A 26,590-nucleotide genomic window follows, 5' to 3' on the forward strand; every position below is an offset into this window, starting at 1 on the left:
TGCGCTTATGATATGTCTGTTGTTTTCTAAGGAAAGGATTAAATTCCACTTAAGTTAAAGATTTAATGAAATAAACATCAAGGCTGACACCTCTAGATTATTACTATTATTGTATTTTTACACAACAAACTGACCTATTGTATGGAGAGAGAAACAAGGCTTCACCGGCTCTGTGTCAGCCGTAGAACTTTCGTGAATGCTTTTCCTCATCACTCACTGGCCTTTCACATCTGACTCCATGACTCATCTCCCTCAGAATTTTCACTATGTTGCCAGACTAGAACGTGCCTATCTGTGCAGGGCCTTCCCTCATGCCTCCCCTCCCTTTGCAGTAGACATGGTGGGTGTGAGCTGTGCCTCTGCCAGCACTGAGCCTGAGCAGGAACGACTGGGGTATTGCAGGAATAAATTTGTAGTTGGTCCTGAGGACCTACCATGATCAGACTGCGGTTTCACTGTCACCGGAAAGCCTAGAGTTTCCTTTCTCCCATAAATCTAAATCCAAATCTTGTATTTGCAGCAAATGTTAAAATAAGGGCTTCCTAGATTTCATACTTTTGGAGTGGGGTTGTCATATATTAGGACTTTTATTATTATTTTTTTGTCAAAGTCTTTTTATTTTTTTTATGTCTCCAAGTAGAGGAAATTTGTATGAACCTCCTGTGATTTGCTCTCTTACCAAAAGCAGATTTTCCAACTTGAAGAGGGGTCTCTGCTTCTCAAAGGACTAGCATAATTCCAACTCCCGAATCCTGTACAATTGGGGTGATTTGATCACTGACATAATCAGATCTTCCATTGTTAGCGTTTTGTTAAAGAGAAACCTTTTCCTTTGAACCTTAGAGAACATTTTTGGAGAGGGGACAATTTGGGAACAACTGACTTACTATTTCAGTTCCCTTGTACTTTCATATCATAGCACTTTCTTGGGATGGCTACCCACTGAGAATTTCCGTTTCAAAGTTTAGTTTCTATTACTTTAAGTGTGTATGTGTATGTGTGTGTGTGTGTGCGCGCGCGCATGGTTATATTTGTAGAGTGCAGGTGGCTGCCGAGGCAGAAGAGTTGGGGTCTCCCTGGAGCTGGAATTACAGGCACTTGTGAGTTGGCTGATGTGGGTGCTGGGCTTTGAGTTCTGGTCCTATGGAAGAGCAGTGCGCCCTCTTACGTTCTGAGCCTTCTGTTCAGCCAGCACTGGGAATTTCCTGTGTGGTGGGCACACCTTTGGCGTCGGGTGAGTGCTGTGGGTACTTCCTGCTTTCTTTGTCTTTGACAGGATGCCAGCTGCATGGCAGTGCTAGAAGCCAGTTGATAGGGAAAGTGAGTTATATTAATCTCTTTTCAGCTGTGCAAGAAAGTCAAAACAGAATGTGGAAATTCTTCTAAGTGTGAAAAATTACCCACTTTGTCTACTTCATGTTTTCCAAACTCTATAATTAATGAGTTTTGAGGGGGAAATATGTGTCTCTCGATGCAGTTTCTAAATGCTACGGAGCATTGCTGGGGCGGGAAACAGGGGAGGACTTCTGCTAGGAGAAGGCTCTTCAGAGTACCAGAATCCACATCCTGAGTTTGCAGGAAGACTCTTGATCTTAACAGCCTCGAGCAACCATCTGCATTTAACTGGTAGTTAACCAGTAGGGAGGGACAGGTTCTGATGTGTCAGGGTTTGGGCAATTCTCCTATTTATGGGAAGACACCGCACTGTAGAATGGGGATGCTATGCAACTGCTTGGGTACTGATGTATCTGCGAGGCAGACTCTGTTAACCTCCCTGCTGGCCGGTGTTGTACTGCTTAGAGGTTTACGCTTCTACTCATTCTTTCATGAACACATCGCCATCTTTACTTGGGGACCCTTCTTGGTCTTTAGAGCTCATCTTCTCTGCTCAAGGTTCTCTATGGAGCTTCATGGTTTTTTTCTATGACCGAAAAGTACCTAGTGGTTCCTTTTCCTGAAGAGCCAAGCTCAACTCGTAACTGTCTTTCCTTGACTCCGCTGCCACTGCAAGAATGGTAATCATCTGCGCACAGCTTTCTCTTGTCCTACAGTTGTTTCCTGAGCTCATCTAAGTTCATGGTTCATGAAGCACTAAGGAGGCCTGAATTCAGAGCCGTTGGTGGCCATCTGCTCAGGGGGCATGGTAACAGAGGAAAGGCCAGGAGCCCTTTTCCAGGCTAGAGGTGTCCACTATCATGTGGTAAGGATCGGAGCGGTCATTGTCTAAGAGTTCCTTCCCAAAGAATCACTGAGTGTGTCAGAAACGGATGCAGGAACAACAAAGAATGCAAGGTTTCATTGCCTGTGGCATTTGCTCACACACAAAGTACTTTTGTACATTGAGTATATAATCGAATCCTAAGAGAACACTTTTTATTCCATTTTTCCCCCCTAGTGAGAAAGCTGTTCCTGGAATGGATTCAGTCACTCAAAGAAAATTTGAGTTCAAACAAGAGCTAGATCCTATAGTAGGGGAAGATGGTCCTAGATTATACAGAGATTACATGCTAATAGAAAAGAAAGGCAGAAAGATTGTCCTTACATAATTATTTAATTACCACCCTGATTAATGCCACGAGTCATTATGTATTGTGTATACACGGAGAGAACATAGAACCAGTGTGTCATTCCTGACATGAAGTGGTAGCGAAGATGACACAGGCTAGTGATACTCATGCGAGATGAAGGAGCAGGAAGGAGGCCCTGGGGAAGAAGGAAAGAGAATCAATAAACGGGAAAGGGGATTTGTGCCTTAGGTCTCCTCTAAGAAGGGCTGGAGGAGGCACAGGGGAAGTAGAGGAAGATGGAACTAATGTTGAGGGAATGTGTTCCTCTGTCCTCTGAGATATGAGGGATAGGTAGTGCAAAATAGGGTCACATCACCATAGTCGTTACCCCAATCACTGTCACTCCCATCAGCCTCAGCACCATCCTCACCACCACCTGTACCACCATTGCTATCACCACCCCTACCACCACCACAATTTGAAACCGTTGCCATCGTCACCCCAATCACCACCATCACAATCTTCTTCATCCCCATGACTAGACACTTTGCCCAAGAAGTGCGTGAAGGCCGTTATCCCTCAACACAATTTTAGTAGCTTCGAGAGAAAATGAAATGGAAATAAAAAGAAGAGAGATGAATTGGCCAGGAAAAGCACCAAAAGCCTTTCTCACAAGCTGGAGCTCACTTCAGGGTGTTTGTTTACAACTCTGATTCAGGTGCAAGCTGACCCCCGGGGCTGGGTCATCTCATTTTTCCCACTGAGTTTCTTTGGGGTGTGGGGAGTGTGACTTCAAGTTCCCCAGAGTCTTGTAGCCAGCAGGAAACCGAACATTCTCAGCCTCATTTTAACCAAATTAACTAGACTTACAACCTCTGTGTCAGCGAACAATGAAAAGTTACCAGTGAACATATGAAACAAAAATGAAATTAGCCAGCACTAGGAAACTACAAACAGCTGAGGCATTCAATTGTTAGCCATTTGAAGGATTAACTTCTAAGCCATGTAGAGCCCTCTCGGTAGTTTAACGAGTTGGGTACTCAGGGGTGTATAAAAACACACTTTCAAGTAGAAATGTAGTTCTTCACCTATAAAATCGAGATTTACTGGCAGGTTGTGGTATTATTAATACTGGATTTCCTTGCGTTGGCCTGTGAACTTAATCATATTTTCTTTTGCTTTCCTCATTCCTGCCTTTGCTCCAGGTTTCAGAATAGATATAGCAGAATGGATGGTCCTGAGTCAGGCAGGACAAAGCTATCAGGGAAAGCTGTTGGACAATTACCGAAAATCCCCTGCTCTGTCCTCTGGATTCCATTCTCACCCTGGGCCATTGTTTTCTAAGCTCCTGATTTACACAGTTCATTGAATATTCAACCAGCCTTAAAGATTTTATTTGATGGTTATTTCAATAATAATTATGGAGGCTGCCAAACTCTCCTTTCCCTGTTAGAAAAACAAAACCAAACAAACAATAAACGCACCGTCGTAACGGCAATAAAACTGCACTGTTGAGAGGTTTTCATGACACCGTCTTGAAGATCGGTAGACCTGTTTGGAACTTACGGCCAAAGAAACTCTTTCCGAGGTCATTACCATCAACCATCTTTATACTTTCAGCAGAACTGTTTAAAGAACTCACAAGCTTCTCTTAAGGGAATGTTGGGACTTGGGTTTTTAATATTTCCTTCAAACAAGCCCACTAGCTCACCTTGGGTAAGTGTTTATTCGATTGGGGGCTAATTGAATAATTAGGATTGATGAATACTATAAAGAGGATTTATTTATTTATTTATTTTTCTTTTTCAAAGTAAGGAAAGAAGGTAGCTGGCAGAGCCTGCTTGCGAATATTGTTTCCCACCCTTCTGGTCCCTGCTTATATATTTATATCTGTAATTTCCTCATTCCCAAATCCATTTTGGGGGGGTGGGGTGGAGTCACAAGCCAGCATCCTTCTTCCTTTATTTAAAGAGGCTGGAGTCAAAGGGGAGGGGGGGGGGAAGTCAAGAATGGAATCGCCAAGAAAACCCTAAACAAATAAAGTGCAAACCCAGAGTGACAAGCACACTCAGGGCCTGGATTGGTTATGGATGAGACGACAAGTATATGATGAAATTAATGACCCTCTGTCAACTTTTTAGATCTCACTTTTAAAGAGAATGGACCAAAAATCAATAGCCCCCAAACCACCAGCACTCCAGTGAGCCAGTCTTTCATTTATCTTCCTGTTGGCACTCAGATAGAAATGCAGCCAAGCACAGCACAGAGCCTTCACTGGGAGTCCTCACTGCAGATGGACGTTTGAGCACCCCAGCTAAGGGTCAGAGGTGTGCACCCAGGCTTCTTTGAGAGGGACCTGCTCTTATGCGTCAGTATCTGTGCTGGCACAATTCAACTGGAAGCCAATTTGGCATCCAGGACCAGGTGTTTGGATTTGGAACTTGCCTGTCGTTGTGCGCAAGATTTCCAGTCCAGCAGTAGTGGTGGGTGGCTAGTCCAGTCCAATTTTTACACCTCCAACTGAAAGTGTTATATTACAAGTCTTTAGGTTGGTGACAAGATACAGCTTCAGCATCCAAGTAAGGCTGGGCGCGTTGCTCACCGGTGGGGTGATTATTTAGCATACAAGATGATGCTCATTAGCTTCCGTCATCACACAAACAGGGCATCTTGGTGTGTGTGTGTGTGTATGTGTATGTGTGTTTTGGTGTGTGTGTGTGTGTATGTGTGTTTTGGTGTGTGTGTGTGTGTGTGTGTGTGTGTGTGTGTGTGTGTGTGTGTGTGTATCCCAGCATTGGAAAAGGAGAGGCAGGAACCCGAGAGGTTCAAAGTCACCCTTGTCTGCTTAGTAGGTTTAATGATAGCTTGGGCTGCATAAAGCAGATGACAGTGTCAAACGGAATCAGAGCACACCCACACGTTTATATGGATATGTGCCGCTAGTCCCATAACTGCGTTTTCGTCTCTGGGTGAGGATTGTTACCCAGATGAGGGTCTGAGAAAGCGCAGAGCTTATATTCCAAGTTCTATCAGCTGAAGCTCAGAGACAGTCTGTGACCGAGCAAAAGAGGGAAAACATGTAAAACACCCCATGGGCTGTAATTGGGCTTGTAATTTTTATGAGTATTCTTGGAAGCAATCACTTTGTCTCAACGGCTGAATTTTCTAAAAATAAGATTGGTTAGTACATCAGGAGGATTTCCCTACATTGAGCAAGCCATATTAAAACACGAAAGATAAATGAACCCGAACCAAGTGTTCAATAGCACTGTTAACAGCTGGGGCCAAAGTGAAATGAAATGATGTCATTATGCTAAAATGGATGTCAGCACAGAGAGAAAAAAATCAGTGTAAAATGCGAGAGATCACATTTTGATGATAATTTAAGGCAAGCAAAGTGGTCACCATTTATCTGGCATTGGCCAAATAGAATCTAATCAATGGATGCCTTTAGGGTTTTTCATTTAATTTAATTTATATTAAAAGTACTTATAGCAAGCTTATTATATAGGAGGTAGTATTTTGAGCACTTTGCACATAATGACCCATTTAATCTTCACAACAAAACTAGGAAATAGATAGTATTGTCCAGTTTTACAGATGAAACGAAGGCACAGTGAGGTTAGGCAACCACTGGAGTGCACACAGCTAATTAATAGCATAAATGAGATTATAACTCAGGCAGTCTGGGTCCAGAATTCAGGCTGTTTGCCTTGAGTGAGGCTTTTCTTTTGGGTATGTGCGTAATAATTTTAAGCATCTGTGATAACTAACACAGAGTAAAAATATATAAGTGGTGAGAGACATTGGCAGATTCATTAGTGATGTCTTCTTTCTTTCTTTCTTTCTTTCTTTCTTTCTTTCTTTCTTTCTTTCTTTCTGGATCCTAATATCAGTATTTTTATAAGAATTTAAAAATTTTTAAATCATATTTATAGGGCATGTTTGAATGTTTAATGTGTACATATTGTACAATAACTCATGCAGGCTAACTTATCTTCTCCACCAACTCAAGCTTACATTCACTTTGCATCTGCTGTGGGCATCCCAGAGCCCTGTTCCTAGCTGTTTTGAAATATAGGAGACAAAGCTTTTACTTATAATATTTGCACTTGTGAATAGAGTTACCTGGAAGTCCGTCTTCACATCTACCCCAAATGTACCTAGGTTCATCATTTTAAAAATCAAATTCATCAGATGCTGGTCCTGGGAGCCAGAGGCAGTGACTGTTGGGTAGGGTGGGGCCGGGCAGAGGAGATCAGAATCATTTCTGAAAGGTAAGACTCGGGGCTTGACTTAGTTTCTCACCAAAAGAAAGAAACATGAATATTTCGTTCTTGAACTAGACACAGAAGTGATGACTATAACCACATAGTTAAGATGGGAAAGCTAGGAACAGATGATGCTAATATGCACAATAATTGATATACAAGAAGTTCATTAGTGGGGCACTATGCACTCAGGATGCCCAGGGATTTGGGTGAGGGATGCAGCAGCTGCCTCATTTCTTGGAGACCTAATCCATTGCTTCTGTGTGATGCTGCTCTAATGTGCAGACAGAAAGTCAGTGAGGGCAAGGGTCACAGAGGGCAAAGAGGACAAATCCAAGTAGACAGGAAGTGGGAGCCAGAGTGCTTTTGGATGAGCCGAACACACGTTTGCACCCTGAGGAGTCCTTCTGGGGTGAGGGGGACATGACTCAACTAGTAGGCTGCCTGCTTATTATTCATGGGGCTCTGGTTTGTTTCCAGCACCCTATGAAACTGTAAATAGTCCCACAAATGCTCAGAAATTCAAGGTTGTCCACAGTATACAGTGAATTTGAGGAGGGCCTGGGCTAATGGGGGAAGAGGAGGAGACTGGGTGGCGAGATGACTGGGTAGGAAAAGTGCCTGTGGCACAGTATGAAATGCTGGCAGTGGTGGTGTGGGGGTGCGTATCACAGATCTCAAGAGCTCTCTGTTTAGCCCAACTGTGAGCTTCAGGTACGGTAAGAGACTGTATCTGAAAAATACACCTGAAAGAACTAGAGGAAAATACTGAAGTCAACCTCTGCCCTCCATACACACGTGCATAGGTGAGTGCACCCCCAACATGCACAGATGTATATACACCACACACACACACACACACACACACACACACACACACACACACACACAGAGGGAGAGAGGCAGAAACACAGAAAAAGTAGAGAGGAAGAGAGAAGGGGGAGGGAGAGACAGAGACACAGAGAGAGGGACAGGGAGGGAGAGAGAGAGCCTTTAGGGCAACCAGAGGTGATGGCTTCATCATTCCATCTGCTTTGGACTGCTGAGGTGGTTCAGAAAGCAAAGGTGGCCGCTGCCTACCCTGATGATCTCAGTTGACCCCTGGGACCCATAAAACGGCAAAAGAGCAATAGTGTCTGACAGCTCTCCTCAGAGCTGCCCACTTGCACCATGGCACATGGCTGCTCCTCTCCCAGCTCACACACGAAATAAATGCATAGGAATGTCATAAAAATTTTTTTACTTCATATTCCACTGAAAACAAATCTCACTATTACAAAGACTGTCTTAAAGCTTGCTTTACATTTTGGGCACCCAGGCAAAATGTAAATATTTTTCACATACTAAAATTTAATAGAAAGGTTTCTTGAAATACTGCAAGACAAAAATTCCCAGTATGTTAGTAATCTGTCTTGGAAAATGTCAACAAACCTCTAAATAAACCTTGGACAAGAATGTAGGCAAACGGGCCCAGGCTCAATGTGCCCTCATTCGACAGTCCCAGAGGCATCTCTGTTGAATGTTCTGCCTCAACATCCATGTGTTGTGCTCTCAAGGCTAGGGTGACAGAGAAATCTCTCCTGTGCCCACTTTTCCAGGGAATATAGTGCGCTTTACGGAAACTTCCAAAGTTTTGGAGGAGCCTCCCTTGGTCAAAGGAATATATCATTCACAGAGCAATTGGCCAATGAGGACAACATTTCACAGTGCATAATTTAAGTCCTCCCACAAAATTCTGCATCATATAGATGCAAATTTGAAGCCTCAAGTTGTCATCTGAGAGGAAGGAGGACCACAGAATGATGACACTCTTTCACACCCAAGTCCAATGACACTGTGGACACAGCAAACCGAGGTGTCCAACTAGAGCTGTGGAAACATACAAACACAGAGAAAGTTACAGAGCCTTTCCAGTACGGCCAAGTAATTTTCATTAAAAGTTAAGCTATATTTGGGGTAGTCTTGGAATTGAAAATCATGTTTACTTGTTTTCTCTCTTCAAAAATATCGACTGAGGTCTGTGTCTGGAGGCAGAATTGAGCTCATCTGTGTGTTTTAGACTTTATCCGGAGACGACACTCACTTGTTGAAATGTCGTTTAGCACTTTTAGCAGAACCAGGTGGCAAACTCCTTTTGGTATACCTTTCTTCAGCAAAACAAAACAAAACAAGACCCCAAAACCCCACCTTAGCTATTGTGTATTAATCTTTAAAATGAACCCCTCCAACATAAACTAAGTGTGCCTAGGGATGGAGGGAGTTCTTATGTGTTCAACTGAGCATCAGGCTAATATCTGTGCACGACAGATGGTTCTATAGAGGGGTCTCTCTGCTTAACCCTTCTGCTCTCACGGGGTGGCTTCCCTTGATTGCCTGCACCTGGGGAAACCAGTGCAGTTTCGTATGCTCAAACTACACAGTGACATATCATGTGTGGACTCCGCGTGTTCGCAGACCTAGCTCTTCAAGAAATACCTTGTGCTGTACGTCTTCCCTAGTGCGTCACCCACATAAATGATAACGGGAACCCGGTCCACAGACAGGAAATCTCTCTGTCAGCTCCTTAGACCCCCCAGTTTTTGATTTGTGAAACAAAACAAAACAACAAAACAAAATGACATTTTACATATACGTATTGCTAAAAAGTCTGATTTTTTTTTCACTTAGGTCTCCTAAATAAATAATTTGTACGCTAGGGTTTTGTTCTCGAGACACTTTCCTTTTTAAAATTAATCTTTAAGTTGGAACAAAGAGTAACACATGCTATCATTACACCCGTGCACACACATGTCACTATACTATGTCCTTATTTGCTTTCCCCCTTGCCTCATGCTAGCTCCCTCTGGTTTCCTTTCTTCCTGGATAATCCTAGTCTGCTTTCCCTCATCATGTGCATTATATTAACCCTTTTTGTTCTCCCGTCTTAAGGTCCTTTTCTCCTCTCAGTGATACTCTTTCTTGTTTCATGGTCTACACCCTCCAACACACCACACACATGGACACACACACACACACACACACACACACACATCTATAAAGTTAAGTACATTTTTAAGCGTTTTGTTCCTTTTGTGTGTATGTGGGTGGGTGTCCACTTGCACACGGGGCCAAATGACACCTTGCAAAAGTGTTTCTTCCTTCTTTCATGTGGGCCCCTTGGACAGAGCTCAGATCATCAGGTTTGGTGGCAAGTGCTTCTACCACTGAGCCATCCCAACTGCCTCACATCTACGTGACTTTAAATCTAGGTTCTGCAAAAAAAAGATATTTTCCAAATACTTTTCTGTTAAAGTCTAGAATGTAGAATCATATTTTCATTTGGCATATACCTACATAAATAGAGGTTTGATCCTTTCATGATATCAATTATGGCAGCAATAATATTTACTGGAGGCTTTTTTCATTTATTTATTTATTTACTTAATCACCTTATAGCCCGATTCCAGCCCCCACTTTCCTTTTCTTCCAATACCCCTCATTTCCTCTTCTCCTTCTTCTCAGAGAAAGCTCCCCCCTGAAAGGGGTACCAACTCCTCTTGGCACCTTGGAAGTGTTTTTTAAGGAAAGAAGGTAACCTTCAAATGCCCATTAAAGACTGTTTCCAAACATGATTTTCCTGTTTAAATGCATAATTAATATCAATATGGCATAAGTTTTTTTCCCCTACTTTTTTCTTCTTCTTGAGTTAGAGTCTTACATAGCTCAGATTGGCCTCAAACTCACTACATAGCCAAGACTGCCTTGGATTTCTGATTTTCCTGCTCCCACAGTTTGGATACTGGGGTTGCAGGTGTGTCCTACTGTGTTTGCTTTACTCTGTGCCGGGAATTGAACCCAGGGTCTGTAACTGAGCTGCTACATGCCGAGGTCCAAGTTTTTGTCTTGTTTTCTTTATCAGACTCAGTAGGGAAGTGAGCTGAGCCAGGTGCTGTTTTATGAGCTGAAGAAACAGACCTGGAGCATTTCTCACGTGCCAGGCAATGTAGCGGATGCTGGGATGCTGAAGAGGAGAAACTCCTAGTGTAGATAGAACTCTGGGCCCTGTTTTCCCTCCCCTGCCGGCTGGCAGAGCCAGAGCTGGAGGCCGGGGAGGCGGCTCTAAGCAGAAACATCTGGCTGCTCACAGGAAGGCCGTCAGTCAGCAGGGGTGCAGCGTGCTCATCAACAGCTTAGTGTTTTGGCATGCGGACTAAATGATTTCTACACGGTGCTCGAAGGCCGCATGTTAGCTATTACCTGCTGATTGAAGGGCTAGGCTCTCCCTGGTGCCACTGGTCACCTCAGCTGGCGGGAGGATTTAACTCTGGCTGAAATATGTCTCTCACTGAGTCTTCAGATTCGTGGCAAATCCACTCAGAGGTGTCTAAGGCCTACTTTTCGAAGGCCATCGTGGCCTGGAGATTGACAGCCCACTCATGTGCTTTGGTAGGGAACCTGGAGAGGAAAAACAGACTAAATAACAGCAAGAAGTCATATATGTGACTATGGATGGGGTCAAAAGGCCTGGCATGCACCAGCTCACCGAGGTCACCATTGCTTCTATTGTTCTGGATGGTATTTGGAATTAGGCGTCTCCTCTGCTTTTTCACCAATGAGCTTAAAGTCTGCCTGTCTTATGAGTTAAAGAACTGGCTCGTCAGCCATAAATGTTTAGAATGGTGACTTTTGCATCTTCAGGCAGCTGTCATCAGCTTGTACGTCCTCACTTCCAGTAATCCCATCTTTTCAAAAAGTAAGCCAGTATTTGGCTGTTCTGCTATGTAGTTTCAGAGATGTATTAAAAACTGTGAAGTCTGTTGTACCATCCAGAAGTCACTTTAAGGCTGGGGAGAAGTCTCAGCAGCTAAAAGCCCTCACGATGCAAACATGACAGACAACCTGGGTTTGATTCCGAGGTCCCCCAGAATCTAGGACACTGGTATTCCCTGACCCAGGAGATGGGAGATGGAGACACTTCCCAGAAGCTCTTGGGCTAACCCAGCTCTTATTCAGTGGCAAAGAGACTCTTTTAAAATAAAGCTAAAAAAAATTCTGCAAGGAATGACACCTGAAGATTGCGTGGTGACCTCCATGTGCACACCACAGTACCACGCATGAGCACTTATATGCAAACACCCCTTCCCCGCCACCACCACAGCCACTTTCTGGTCTTTATCAACTATCTATGGTAGATGAAATAGGAAAAGAAGGCTGTTGAGATGGGGCCGGGTAGAAGTTTCCTCCCCAGCAGAATCAAGCGTTTCTGTAACATTTGGAACCAACATGGCAGGTTCTTGGGAGAGGTCAAATTCCCTGTGTGTGTTAGGGGAGCAGCCTTTCCCAGGATCTTGCTCTCAAGGCTGTGATTTTGCATCCAAGAAGGAGCAGGAAGGCAAGGAAGGGGTCAGGTGAAGGATAAGGATTGTTTTCCAGCAAAGCCTTGGCCAGCTGCTACCTGGGCTTGCAGCAGGACCCTCAGATATCTAACATTTTCCTGAAGGTTATCAACCCATGTAGGGCCACATTTTTCTATGGCAGAGTCCCTTCCGTGACCTTGTCCAGCTGCTGACAAGACCTGGGTCCAAGCTGTGGGCCATTGTCTGGGCTTCTCGGGCCCAGTGGGGAGTTGTCCAACTCTCTGATTCTTTGAGAGGGCAGAAGCCATCCCTTGCCTTGTGAAGTGATAAATGTGTTTTGGATAACATGTTCTTGTACTACCTCCTTAAAATAATTGAACCCTTCATGTAAATAGATCGTCTCATAATGTATCTAATTGCCTCTGTTATAAACTACTTGAAAGCACACACGGGCCAGCTAATCTTTCAAATTCTGTTTTGTAAGTTGATGGTGTTGAACTCCGTGATGGCAACGGCGTTCCAGGGCTCACCATGACTGGATGTGTGTTTAGACAGAAGACAGGGTTGCTGCGAAGGGGTCTGTAAGCTAGGCAGCCGTCCAGACTGACTTTTATGAATTCCCATCAGGGAAAACAAATTCTCACATGAAGTTCTATAGGGTGTAGAGGGGGCTCATTCACCATTTGTTTGCACTCTGGGAAAGCTATTCATTTTTTTCCCCTCTTTGAACAATATAAGGAAACAACTTATCTTTTACGATTTTTGGATACGGTTCATGGAGGGTGTCAGTATTGTCCAGAATCCTCTAAGGGGATGTGGGAGTCACAGATCCCACGGCTGGTTCCCAGCTTTTCAGCTCCTTACATGACCTTCAGACACTTTGTGGCCTCTCTTAAGGCTTAGTTTATCTGCTTGAGAAATCGGGCCCCTATTTCTTTATCACAGGGAAACATGGATCCATAGAGGGTAGAGAATACAGTTGAAGCAGCAGCCAAATTTGTTAATTCGAGGAGCCAATCTGTTTGTGGGGTGCGTGTTGAACCCAGTCACAGGGGCATCTCTTTTGATTAACTTCACATTTCACCTGAGTAGAACAGGGCTTACCACCGACTTAACTCAGAAACTATGAAAGTTCAACCAAATAGGGCTGGCTTCATATACCCAAGAACAGATTTTTTCTAAGTCCAGTTTTAACAAGTAAAGTGGGGTGATAAGGACTGTAGGGTGTGAGGCAGGTGATGGAGGGAAAGCAAGCTTCAGTTTGTCAGGCATGACCACTTCTATATGAAAAAACTTACATTTTTTTTTGAGAGGTGGAAGGTGGTTTTTATGTCCCCCAGGCTGGCCTTTGGATTCCTGCAGTTCATATAATGATGGGCACAGACCCCAGGGCCTTGTGTACACTAGACAAACTGTCCTCCAATGGAACCAAACCCTTAACCAACAGTCCCTACCTTAAAGCTTGTCTGGGGGAAGTGTAAAACGGGACGCCAAACTTAAGACGATTTTACTGGTTTCTCCCATAACACGAACCAGCGAAGCTCTATTAGTGTGAGAAATCAAAGCAATCCAGGTGTCCCGAAAACAAACAATACCAGAACCCCCCAAATCAACCATGTATGTACCAAGCTCGTATGTACCAAGCAGGTACATATCATTGTGCCCAGCATTAGAAATATCCAGTTGCCAGGCTCAGAGCAGGCCCTGGAATCACGCTCTGCAGAACAGCAGGGCAGGGAAACAATGATGATGCAGGTGTGTTTTATGATGTACCGATGTACCAGTAACAGGACGATGTACCTGTAACAGGGAATGAACGAACTCCCATGAACGGGAGTCCTGGCTGCCTGGGATTACACAGGCAAACATGAACCTGAGTACCCAGACTTGCCAAGCAAACACGGAAATAGGAAATGCTATGAAAAACAACCTTCTCCATCCGGGTAGCAATGGCCATTTTGGATGAGGACTATGTGAGGAAATCAAGCTGTCATTCAGACATGTCTAAGCACTGCGCTTGAGCTGCCTTTTTGTGAGGCGCACGCGTGCCGGAGCTCTGTGATTCATTGTGTTCAACTTCATTTGGTGGGAACATTACAAGGGAATGGGTCCTCCGTCTCCCAGGCAGCGTCTCTGTTCCTCATTTCCTCCTCATCACCCTGCTCCTCGCTGCTGCTGCTTTATTCCTTTGTAGCCTGTACCCTCCATCCAGTGCATGGCTACATTTGGACCAGAGGCCCCCGTCCTGTGAAAAATTTAGATGGCTATAGCAGTAATCAAAAATACCAATAAAGTGTCACCCGGCCCTTGCTGGTGATGTGGGTGGCGAGTGAGTGAGATATAAAAATGAATCATGAGGCGAAGTACCTACGATTGTCGCTCAGGCAACCATTTCCAAATGTGAGTGCACCCAGGTTGCATAAATGCTTCGGAATACTCTCCACGAGGCCAAAAGGCTTGAAGATAGTGGCGTCAACTCATCAAGCTCCTGGACCCCTGGGACCCTGGAAGCAGACGAGCTGAGCTGTTACTGGAGTGGTTTGCGCCTGGAACATTTATGTCTAGGCACCATGTGGGGTAAGCGGCACCTGTCAGCAGGAAGTGCTAAGAGGAAAGTTGGTTTTGAAACCTAAGCACCAGGGTCCGGTATGTTTATTACAGACCCCCACAGTCCTATATGCTTAAAACAAGGCACTGTTGGAGGCACAAAGAATGGTTAAGTAAATAAGTGGGGTACCATTAATCTTGGTTTGTTTCAGCACTATATCTTAGGCAGTTGAAGGCGGAGCCAAAAAGAAAAAGCCTTGCTCCCTAGCTCATAACCTGGGTGTTAAAACTGATGTCTTTCCCATTAGGGCCTGTAAACTCATTAGCACACAGCAATTTATCCTCTTTTATTTATTCTCAATTATCCTATCATCCATTGGATCTGGATCTGATTACCCTTTTCCAGAGTCAAACATTATCTTGTAAATCATTTGCTTTAAGTCCCGAGCCTGCTATAGAGCAGGCGGGGATTTGCTTAGACAGGTAATAAATCAATTAGCATTAAACTTGTGGTGTCATCTGTTTTCTTCTGTACTGCTTGGAGAAGAAAAAAAAAAAAAAAAAAAAAGAACACCTGAAAGAAAAAAAATCCTGCTAGGGTACATCCTGCTTCTGTGCCTAGCATGAACAATGCAGAGACATTTGTTCCTTTCCAAGGAAGAGAAAAGTAAGGAAACCCAAGCCGCCAAGCCCCATTCTGGGGCTCCTAGGGCTCCTAGGGCTGACAGTGGCATTCTAAGTATTTGCTCCTCATCTGTCACAGGAGACACTTTTAGTCATGACGAGGAACATTTATTATGCAAGCATGGACATCAGGATTTCTGTCGTTTTAGGTCCATGTCATAGCGACGCACGGGAGGGAGCACAGGCCTTCGGGTTGTCTCCTTTGGTTTGTATTTTGCCTCTCAGCACACATACCAGTCGGTCTAATGTGATCAGATAAGAGGAACTGAGTAGCCACCACTTAAGTTGTCCTCTCCTCCCCTTTACACTCCAAATGGCGGCTCTTTGCCGGGTAAGTCCTGGGCTAATTTACTCGCAACATTTTATTTTTGCGTACGGGGATCTTAGTTCTTAATCCTTTGGCCGAGCTTCTGCTCAGAGAGCCCAAGCAAGCGATTGTTGGTTAACAATCAAGCCAGGGGAGCTTCTAGATTAAGGAAGAAGCAGCAATCCTCTCTACCATTCCAGCACCCAGTGGTGCCTTTTGGGAGGATGTCCCGTGTCTGTTCTGTATTCCCGTGGTGAGTGAGGACACTGCAGAGCACATGTCAGGCTGCTGCCAATGCTGTTGCTTTGCCTGCGGAGATTAGCTGGAAGAGACTGGGGTTGTTGGAGCGCCATGGGTGCTGATCGGACCCTGGAGTGGGTTTCTGGGACAGAAGGCACTCCGAGCACTTAGGTGAACTTCCCTAGCACTCTCTGCTAGTGGCCTCCACATCCCACACACCTGCTGGCTTCCACGGCTTCTCCTAGTTCTACCTTAGATTTTTCATATTGAAAATGTACTCCCGGTGGGAACATGCCGACACCTCGCTCCTGTGGGTTGGAGAAAACCCCTGCTGAGAACCCTGTTTAATACACTAATACTGGTTACATTTTCAACGACTTACAGTACATAGGTTTCAAGAGAGCCATTTAGCCTTGTGGCTCACAGAAGGACTGCCTGGGAAACATTTCAAGCTCAGTGAAAATCCTTCCCACAGCAGGGAATTGAGTCAGGGGGTGGGGCTTGTTAGAAGGTAGGCTCCATTCAGCAGGTCCACGTCCTCCTAGTGCAATGCAAGAAGCCTTGCTTTCCTGATCAGCTCCTAAGTGACAAGGATTCTGAGGGCTCATGGCAATTATATTTTCTTTTCTCATGGGAAGAAAGCTATTTTTCTATTATAGCCATTTACAAATGCATTCCACGCCCTTCCAGGCAGGTACTACGCCCCTTGAAATCAGCCTGCGCCCAACTTGGTGCATACACACATAATGACGAACTGACTTGGTTTGCATCCAGGAGGTCTGGGATCTAAACCCATTTTGCTGCCAACAAGCTTGTTGATATTAATCTCCTCCACTGAAACCCTCCAGATCTCTGTGTCCTGCATTGTGGGTTTTTGGTTTAGTTTTTGGTTTCGTATTTGCTTAAGAACAAGAGTAGGAGCCGGGCGTGGTGGCACACTCCTGTAATGCCAGCACTAGGGGAGGCAGAGGCAGGCGGATCGCTGTGAGTTCGAGGCCAGCCGGGTCTAGAAATCCAGTCCAGGACAGCCAAGGCTACAGAGAAACCTTGTCTCAAACAAAGAGCAAGAGCCGGAACCGGATGTGGATGAAGGAGAAGGCTCATGAGGGACTTGTAATCTCCTCAGAGTTCCAGCAGGCTTTACTTTCTAGAGACTGAACTCACCTTATTAGACTTTCTGTGCCTGCAAGGAAACAAAAATAGCAAAAATGGAAAAAAAAAAGCAAGACTTATAAGTGTAAAAGTCTCTCACTTATGATGACTGAAGTGATAAGTGTTTCAAAGGAGAAGATGCATGCTGATTACAAATAAAAGATGTCCGCAGGCTAAGGACTACTAGTGGGCAGAGCATTGATAGTGCCGGGGGCCTGGACAGGGCTGACAGGCCTCCTTCTGCGCATGTGTAGAAACGACAGATGGTCAAGGCAATGAGAGCCACAGACACAAAGAACAAAACAAACAACTGTAACTGTGGTGTAGAAGTAGCTGTTACCTCAGAGCTTGGACATTTCTGACTTTGACGCACAAGATGGGTGGAAGGGGCTGCATCCCTCATTAGGACACATGACCTCAGGTCTCCAGATGCTTGTTACTGGGTTTGTTTACACATTCACTGTCCTTGGAGTTGAGACCTATGAGACTGGTTCAGAGAGAGGTGTGATGGCTTCCAGGACAGTTCACGGGGTGACAGTTTACAAGCCACAAAGCAATTATCCTTGCTTTTAATTCTATCAAAATCCCTTTGATGGGAGCCGTTGGCATAATTATTAAAGATTTCTACTGCCTCAAGTGGCCTTCCCAGGCCTGGGTAGAAACTATTGCATTTTTCCCTGATGTGCCTCAGTACAAATAAGATACAATTTTAGCAATGGTATGAATAGCCCTTCGTGAGGGATGGGCGGGGAGGACAGCATCTTTGTATACTTTATTTGGCTGTAGAAGGGAATTCAAGGCCATACAGTACTATTTTAGGAGCTGTATCTTCAGCAATTGTTCAAAACAGGCCCCAGCCTTCTTCATTGCTTCCTGATGTTCAGCTGTTGTTTTTCCCTCTTGAGTTCCCTGGAGTTAACCTTTACCATGACAGTTAACTCATTCATTTTCTCTCTCATCATTCTTCAGCGGTGTGGTTGTTCCATTGACATCAGGCCCATGTGTCGTGTCCTGGATTTTATGTCCTGGAAAACATGTAGCAAGTCTAACTTGGTCAGACATACTGGACGTGGACATGGCTGACCCTAAGGGAGGACAAATGGCTAATGCTTAGATCTGAGGGGCAAAGCTGGGGTTCCTGGCAAGCACTAAATATGTAAAGCGCCCAGTCTTTGCTATTCACTGGAGAATTGCTTCTGTGTCCGGCATGCCAGGCTTTATAATTAGTTATGGGAGCTTTCAGTTATTTGAGTTTTGCTATGCTATTTTCTGCCTAAGAATGTCCATTATTTGAAAGGAGTAATAAGAAGGAAGAAACATTGTGTGGAAAACTAGTAGCATTCCCAAGTTTTGAACTTTGGAATAATAATTTATGTTACAGACACAGTCTATAAGGGACTATGAAGTTTTTTAATTTATCATGTTTTTAAGGAGTATGTTACAATAAAGTGACAATGAAGCTTATTTTGGTATAGTAAAGACATTCTGAGTTGAGGTAGAAGCTTAAAGATTCTGTCCACATTACCAATAACAACAACACAAATAAAGACACAAACAAAACAAGCTCTCCTGGCTTTGTGGCAAACCACTAACCTTTGCTTATTAGCAGAAACGGCCTTGTTAGCACTCAGGTCTTTGTAAATATAATTATGGGCTTTCTTTTTGTAAGGTTCTCGCTCTATACAACCTCAAATGTCTATGAAACTCTTAAGGGTGAGGGAAAAGGAGAAGAAACCTTTCGAAGCTTAATAAAAGTTCCCTGGCAAAACCATAAGGGATTTCAATTATGAGGCTGTTCTCAAAACTCTTGTAAAGGTTATTTGTTGGACAATTTCTCCCCAGCAGTGTATGACAGATTACCCGCTTGCTACCGTAAACGATGCACAGGCTCTTTAATTAGAATATAGCGCTTGTTGTCTTCAAGATCTTCTAACATTCCTTAGTTAATACTGTTCCACACAAGGACATAAGGATTTGTTTGCAGAGTTGAGTGGCTGGTGGGACATGGCGGTCAGAGACCTCACGCTGGGTAGGCACTATCCCAGAAGCTACACAAAGAAAAGAGGGATCTGACCCAGCAAGTTTTGACTGTGAAGGCGACTCTGATAACAGACTTTTTTTTTTTATTTTTTTATTATCCATTGCTTTTAGCCTTATTTACCATCAGGCTTTCTTGCCACAAGCATGCTTTTTAGTCCTGACAGACCTGAGTTATGGGCATTGAGGGATCCTATCTCATTAACTGAAATGGGAGAATAAAACATCAAACAATCATAAAAATAATTTGGCACTGTGAAACCACTTAGGAGCAGCTGTCAAACAGGTTGGAAGATAAACTTCTAAATAAAAAGAACAGAGAGGGCTGCAGTGTCCCGCCATATGTTTCCACGGGTTAGGGACTCCTTAATAATATGAAGTGCCCGTGATTATGCAGAATACGGCAGTCACTCCATATATGATATTGATTATGCCTTAACCCCAATTTAGTAAAGACCCACTCCTCCTTTTCCTAATCAGATATTGCAGAAGCAGTTTTCTGAGGGAGAGAGAGAGAGAGAAAAAAAAAAAAACCCTAATGCCAAGCCATATTTTATCTGGAAGGCTGTGGCAGGAGATAGGAGCTTTGTCTTGCCTGTCATCATGGCTGGGAGCCCAGTTTTAGGACAGCGAGGCCCCTCTGGGGCTCTTCTCCAGCAGTTTCCATCCACTGATTCAAAAACATACATCTTTATCAAGCTGTTGTTGTCAGACAACATTAGATAATTAATAGGCCATTTGTCAGCCTGCACAAAACATGTTAAACTCCCAAACACAATCAGGACAAATATAGTTGCTTGCTTCTCTGAAGGCTTTTGTTCTGTCATGTAGCCATTGCAGGCAGATATTCGCTATTAAATGAGACTCATTATTAATCACATCTAATGTTAATTAATTAACCGCCTCTGTGTATTGAGGGCGCTCCGTGACTTTCAATTGCTTTAAGAAGCTAATTGGTAACTTAGCAGTTACGTCGAAGTTGCTGTTTCTCATTCCATTTGGGTCAGGATATTACAGTGAAAAGCAAAATGTATGTATTTGCATTTGAGAGATATCCCAGAGAAAGCGAGCTTAACGAGGCAGCATAATTATGTAAGAAATGATCAAGACAATGAAAGCCATACAAATACACACCTATGCTTTTTTTCCCCTTGTCTGGCTTATTAAAATTATTTTAAAGCATTCTTTTCAAATCTTACAGAAACTGAAATGTCTAAATATAATTTTCATTATATATTTATTTATTGGTGTGTGTGTGTGTAGGTGCATGCATGCCACAGTGTGTATGAAGGGCAGAGGACAACTTTCAGGAGTCAGTTGTTTCTTTGTCCTGGGTGGGTCCTGGTGAGCCAATGCAGGTCAGCAGGTTTGGTGGCCCAGGCCTTTACTGACCAAGGCATTGTACGGCCTCAAATCTAAGTTTTAAAAAGTTGTGAGAAGAATGGTGTTCAGGCTTGCTTGCTCACTCATTCACTTGCTTGCTCACTCACTTACTCACTCACTCTCTCACTCACTCACTTGCTCACTCACTTGCTCGCTCGCTCACTCACTCACTCACTCACTCACTCACTCACTCTTTTATCACGTGGATTTGTGGAAAGAATGTATGGCTGGTTAATCGCCGGTTCTAAGTCCTGGAGGAAACCTGTCCAGACCGGATTTTACTTGATATAAACTGTGAGTTTCCAGGACGCAGGGCCTGGACTTGCATCTACTTTGTACATAGCACCAGATCCCTTACATGGTGGGCATGCAAAATATGAATGTCCTCTGCATCCTGAGGGGTTCATGATGGAGGACGGGTAGTGACACGGTCAAGGACGATAACCCCTGCAACGATGACCGGTCCATGCTGGTTCTGTGAAGCGTGTTTGCCAGTGACTTCCCTTTGTGCTGTTTTTGTTCAGTTGTTAGACCATTTCTGCTCTGCACATGAGGAGAAGGGCTGCGTTTCCTGGGCCAACTAAAGTGTTGTCTTTAGAAACTGGCTTTCTGAGGAAAGAAGCTTTGCTATGCCTGTCTACCAGGGGGTGGGTGACATGGCCACCAAAGCATCTGGTATTGATCTGCTACTATTGAAAGGTTTGGTCTATTCCAAGATGTTATTAGTGAAGAATATATTAGAAAGGTCCACTTTTGGGGGATCATATATATATATGTATATATTTTAATATAATGTATACATATATAGCATAGATATTTACATATGAAGTACTGAATACTTAGAAGACGTTACTTCAAAGTTTTTATCATATTAGCAGAGAGGCAGATGGCAGGTAAGGGAAAAAGATAATACTCCATGGCATTATTCAAATATATAATTAGTGATAGGGCTTTATGTTTTACAATGAGACCGCCCACGTCTGCAGCAAACCTGACCACAAAGTCAGTTTTCTTTCACGTCTACTGTGAAAACATATCAACAGTTGGAACTTTTCACTGCATTTAATTATCAATATTTCAGTAATGCTCTACACTCACTGTGCTTCATGTAGAAATGAAAGCCGCCATAGCCATCAGCGACAGCACACGCTGAAGTCACCTCGCGTATAGGATACGGAATGTAATTGGTGGCGGCACCATTCAGTGAGACCTAGAACGTTGTCCTTCACTGTCGGGAGCCTTGTAGAAGCAGGATGCGAAGGAAATTTATCTCACTTGACAGCATAAGTGGCAGAGAAATGAGATAATTTTGTTGTGTTAAACAAACAAACAAACAAACAAACAAACATGAAGCCGTCACTACATATTATTGCAATATGTTCTTCTGCCCCTGTGTAATCCCTGGATGGCTAGGATTTTTGGGGTGTCTCATTCATTTTTACAAGCAGAGTGTGTGCTTCTAAGACAATATTTGCGCGCACGTGCACGCGCGCGTGTGTGTTTGTGTGTGTGTGAGACAAGACCTACTATGTAACCCAGGATGGCCTCCCATTTTGTCCCTGACCTCAGTCTCCCTTGGCGAGCTGACTGTGCTGATGGGATTGTTTTAGGAGCTCAGAGGTTTTGTATTGTGAGATGCCTCAATGTGTCAATGAGAGAAGAGGGGGGAGGGGAAGAAGGAGGGAGGGAGGGAGGGAAGGAGAGAGGGAGGGAGGAAGGGATGGGCAGAAGCTTAGCTCACAGAGCGCTACAAGGCTATGTTGCTTTATCCACGTTGAGGGGCGGTGTGTACTGGAGGTTTTAGAATGTCCGTTAGCTAACAGAAATCTAGGGCGGAATGGAACCTTGCCTAAGCCGAGTGATGGGCCAGAGGCTTTGGCTGTTGGAAACACTGTGGAGTAGAAAACAGAGTAAGTGGAAATACGTGCCCCTCAGGGGTCAAGCTGCAGGTCCCAGTTTGCCTTTCGCATTGCTCCCAGCATGCACCTGTGAAGGGTCTGCTTCTCACACTCTTGGTGTCATGTGATCCCATTGCGGAGCTTTTGTCCCAGCCCTTTTTCTCCTTTGACGTAACCTCAAAAGTACCTGGGTGAGGAAAGGGGGTAGATGGCCAGACAGAAAAAAAGGCAGCCCTTCTCGGGGTGGGGTGGGGGCAGGGTGGGGTGGGGTGGGGGCAGGGTGGGGTGGGGTGGGGGCAGGGTGGGGTGGGGTGGGGTGGGTGTCTGTGCCGGTGGCCACACTTTCTCTGAAATGAGCAAATGAAGCTCTTTACGGGGGACACAGTGTAACTATTCCAACCGTCTCTCTGTTGAGTCTTATTTTTTTTTCCTCCATTTCCCCTGTTTTGTCCTGAGGATGTAAACTACAGTTGTCCGGAGGGGGGTGCGGCGGCGGGGCGGGGGCGGGGGGGGGGGGAGGAAAAGCTTTCTCCTCGAGATGCTAATTTCAAGGCTGAGTAGTTTCCAGTCACCAGCTTTGCTGCAAGGATCTTTTCAAGATTTGCCTGAAGGCAGCTGGGGCCCATTTGTCTCACCTGCAAGAAACACGGATTTGGGAAGCTGCATTTGCTGAACACTTTTGTCCTTTGGGCTTCTGGCTTGCTAATTGCTGTGGTAATTTTCTCCCCAATGAGAAGTCTTTAAATCATTAAATTATGAACATCCTGGCCAGTCTGTAAGCTTTTTATCCAAGTGGTCAAATAGCTTTATGCTAGTGTGTTGGGCATGATGCACTGTTTAGGCACAGTGTTTGTTCTAGAATCACCTGATAACTATAAAATCAAGATACATATCAGAAAAAAATGGAGACTATAATGCTGTTTTAGTGGGAAATATTCTTTATTCCCAAGACACAGCAAGAAGCTGCTCTCATCCAAATTATGAGCTGAGAAACCCTGCTTCAGACATAAAAGAAAGCAAAATTGTTGAAATGTTATTGGGACATAACTTTTCTCCCCAGAGTCAGGTCTTTGTTGTAGAGAATAGGGGGAAAGCAGTAGCAATATTTTTATAGAGAAGTGAGAAAATTGGAGTGAAAACACTGCTCTAGTCTGTACCGCTCTGCAAACTCTTTGCTCTCAAGTCATTCTGACATCATCAGGGTACCAGAGCTGTGGGGTTTGCTCTCCGCCTGCTTTGTCTGCCGGCATCACACTCCATATTTATTTACATACTCTCTCAGACACACGTGCATGTTGTTGGATAATTAGATATTCGGCATGGCTTAAAACTCCCCTCCTCCCAAATTATGAAGCTATTTCAAAACAAGAAATAATGCTGAGAGAAAATTTGTATTAGGTTGATTGATTATCTTATTTTAATCCATATTAAAGCTTTAAGTCTCTAGGCGTGGCCCTTTACTTCTAACACCTCATAAATTATAGCTATAATGAAGCAGTCATTTATCGTGAGCCGATGATAAATGGCTTGCCCTAGGAGGAACTAAAGAATAGGCAAGTAGATCATTTTCATATTTGGTGAAAACAATATTAAGTACCCAGACCTCAGTGATTGCCCTAATAAATGAATAATCTGAGGTGAGGGGCTTGGCAGTCAGTGTAAAAAATAACCTGAGCTTTCCCTGTCATTTGTCAGGCTTTGCTATGACAGCATGCATTATGGGTAAATGAGCAATCAGCAAGAACTATGTTATGGCTGGGATGTTTTTGAGAAATTTATCATATGCATTGCTTGGTACCTTAAGACCTTAAGGCTTAATGGCTATAGTGCATGACTGCGAGTGAGCACAGTTCCTATTTACCATGGTATGCTTCATTTGTGCTCCATCTCTCACCTTAGAGAAAAGAAAGGCCACTCACGAATGAGCCATGTTAGCCTTCGCTTCAGGAGCGTCGGCTCATGATGCGCCATCTGGCTGTTGATGGACACTCGTCCTGGTAGATTAGTTGAGGGGAATTTTAGTGATTTGGACGCAAATGAAATTCAGGGCAGAGATGTCTCGGGTTGTGGGGTGCTGGAGTCCTGCTCCTGCGCTCTTGGAGGCAAATACATTATAGGAAGCAGCATTACCTCCTTATGACACTCTTCACAATTTCATGGTGTTTAGGAGTTAAATGAGTATTTCGCCCTCCGCAATCCACCAAACAGTTGGTCTTTTTGATTTATGGCTGAGTGGGAAATAGGCAGGAGTAGCTGAGCTGTGAGTGCCTGGTTGGAATTACGCAACGTGTTATGAGAGTATCAGACTCATTATGGTTGTCCGCCATACGCAGTTAAAAGGAACCGAGGGTCCCAAACTCTCTTTCCAGGCCAGATCTCTCCTCTACACACTTGCCTCATCCCTGCAAACCCTATTCTAATAGTCATTTGATCAAGGACCATGTGGCTTTTGCAGCGACTTCTCTTCCCCAAGGGATGCTGAAGTGATGGACCAAGTGAGATAACGTGTGGGAGATAGTTAGCATGTGGTAGGTGGTCTCCTTCACTGCGGTACCTCAAAGGCATTCCAAGTGCTCATAACATACATGGCATTTAAAACGCTAGGTTATCGAGCTGTTTGGTAGGTGTATTAGATCAAGATACTCAGAATCGAATCTAATAAGATAATAGCACTTGCCACAGGTCTGCTCGGGGTGGGTTCTGAGGATGACCTAAGGGCCATCCCATCACTGGTCATTGTTATTAATGCAATGCCTCCTGCGTTTCCCCCTTCCTAACTCAAGCTACTTCTCCATCCGTCCAAATGAAAGATCCAATCCCATGACTCCTAGTTGCCCAGACACTTAGCACCAACAAACTGTTTCTTTTATGCCTCAGCGATACCAATTCCACTCTGTGCCTTCCTTCCTCTGCCTTTCAAGACACAGACCTTGTCACTGGGACTTCAGTATGAGGGACATGCACACGTTTTCCCTTTACCTAGGATGCACTTTCACACTCAGCGGTCCTCATTTTCCAAATCCCGCTTAGAGGTTATTTCAGATTCTACCACAATTTTAGCTTGGATGCGCAGCCTTCTCAGCATTCCAGATTGTGGTCTTTTCCATATCTCTCTTCTTTCCAGAGTACCTGTGTGCTATTACCCATATGTTGTGCCATGCCGTAGAAGAAATACCCATCCCACCTGTCGTGCAATGAGTCCAATGCTAGGTTCCTTGAAGAAGGCAACACGATCCATTGCATGTTTTAATCTGGAAATTAGCCCAGTAAGAACTTCATAAAGGTGTTGTAAAAAGAGATAATCAAGAATTCATACGGATCTGGGAGGGGCCGTATGTTGGAACTCTGAAGGCAAGAGCAGGTTGAGGGGTGACACACCTGACAAAGGCCTCATGCTGTCCTCTTGGTGTGACAACGGAGTCACGTGGGACTTGAAAAGGAGAAAGACAAGACGAAGATTTTGCTTTGGCAAGCGTCCGAGGACTTGAACTAGGCTGGGTGGTGGCAGAGGGCAGGCACAGGTGTGTTCTGCTTATCTTCAGATACCTGGGTCCTGAAGTCAGAGAAATTCTCAATGGGGAGCTTGGTGTGGGGGTTGGGGGGGGCAAACATCTACTTCCAGTGGCCTTAGTACCCAGTTTGCCCAATGTGCACCTCATTCATCTAGCCTCTTCCCAGATTAATCAACAATTCATAATTTGATTGGCAGCATCTGGCAGTTGAATTAAAGAGATCCTGTAGGTGGGTAGGTGAAGGCACATAGGGTAGCCCAGGAGAACCATAGAGCTTAGTTACAAACCCTCCAGGAGGGTCTCTGCGGCTCTGGGGATTGATGTAAACCTCTGTGAGGGCTGGACCTGCCACAAGACAGGGAATTGTGTGGTCCAAGGCAAGTATGTGATCCTGGGATGAGGAGGCTTCTATGTCTTAGACTCTAAGGCAGTGGTTCTCAGCCTTGCTAATGCTTCGGCCCTTTAATACTGTTCCTCATATTGTGGTGACCCCCAACCATAAAAAATTACTCTTTTTGATACTTTGTAACTGTAATTTTGCTACTGTTATGAATGTTACTGTAAATGATTTTGGAGACAGAAGTTTGCCAAAGGGGTCATGACTCACAGGTTTGAGACCTACTCTTCTTGGTATCTTCAATCCTACACACAGAGCCGAATTTTAATCTTGCCAGTCTTTGGCTTTTGATTTAAAAAATTACTGAGAATTTAATCAC

At 44.3% G+C, this 26,590-nt stretch overlaps 1 protein-coding gene and 1 long non-coding RNA gene across 9 annotated transcripts in view; one reads left to right on the top strand and one right to left on the bottom strand.

Moving 5' to 3' along the window:
* Positions 1-26,590, top strand: part of MECOM (MDS1 and EVI1 complex locus) — a 568,506-nt gene that overhangs the window by 196,942 nt on the left and 344,974 nt on the right. The window lies entirely within an intron of this gene.
* LOC311589899 lies at positions 17,738-22,084 on the bottom strand. Its single transcript, XR_014776683.1, has 3 exons — positions 21,563-22,084; positions 18,905-19,092; positions 17,738-18,069 (listed from the first exon to the last, which is right to left on the bottom strand). It is a non-coding gene; the product is annotated as an uncharacterized lncRNA (long non-coding RNA).

Source organism: Acomys minous (genome assembly GCF_964271855.1).
Source record: "Acomys minous genome assembly, chromosome: 19".
Taxonomy (NCBI): Eukaryota; Metazoa; Chordata; class Mammalia; order Rodentia; family Muridae; genus Acomys; species Acomys minous.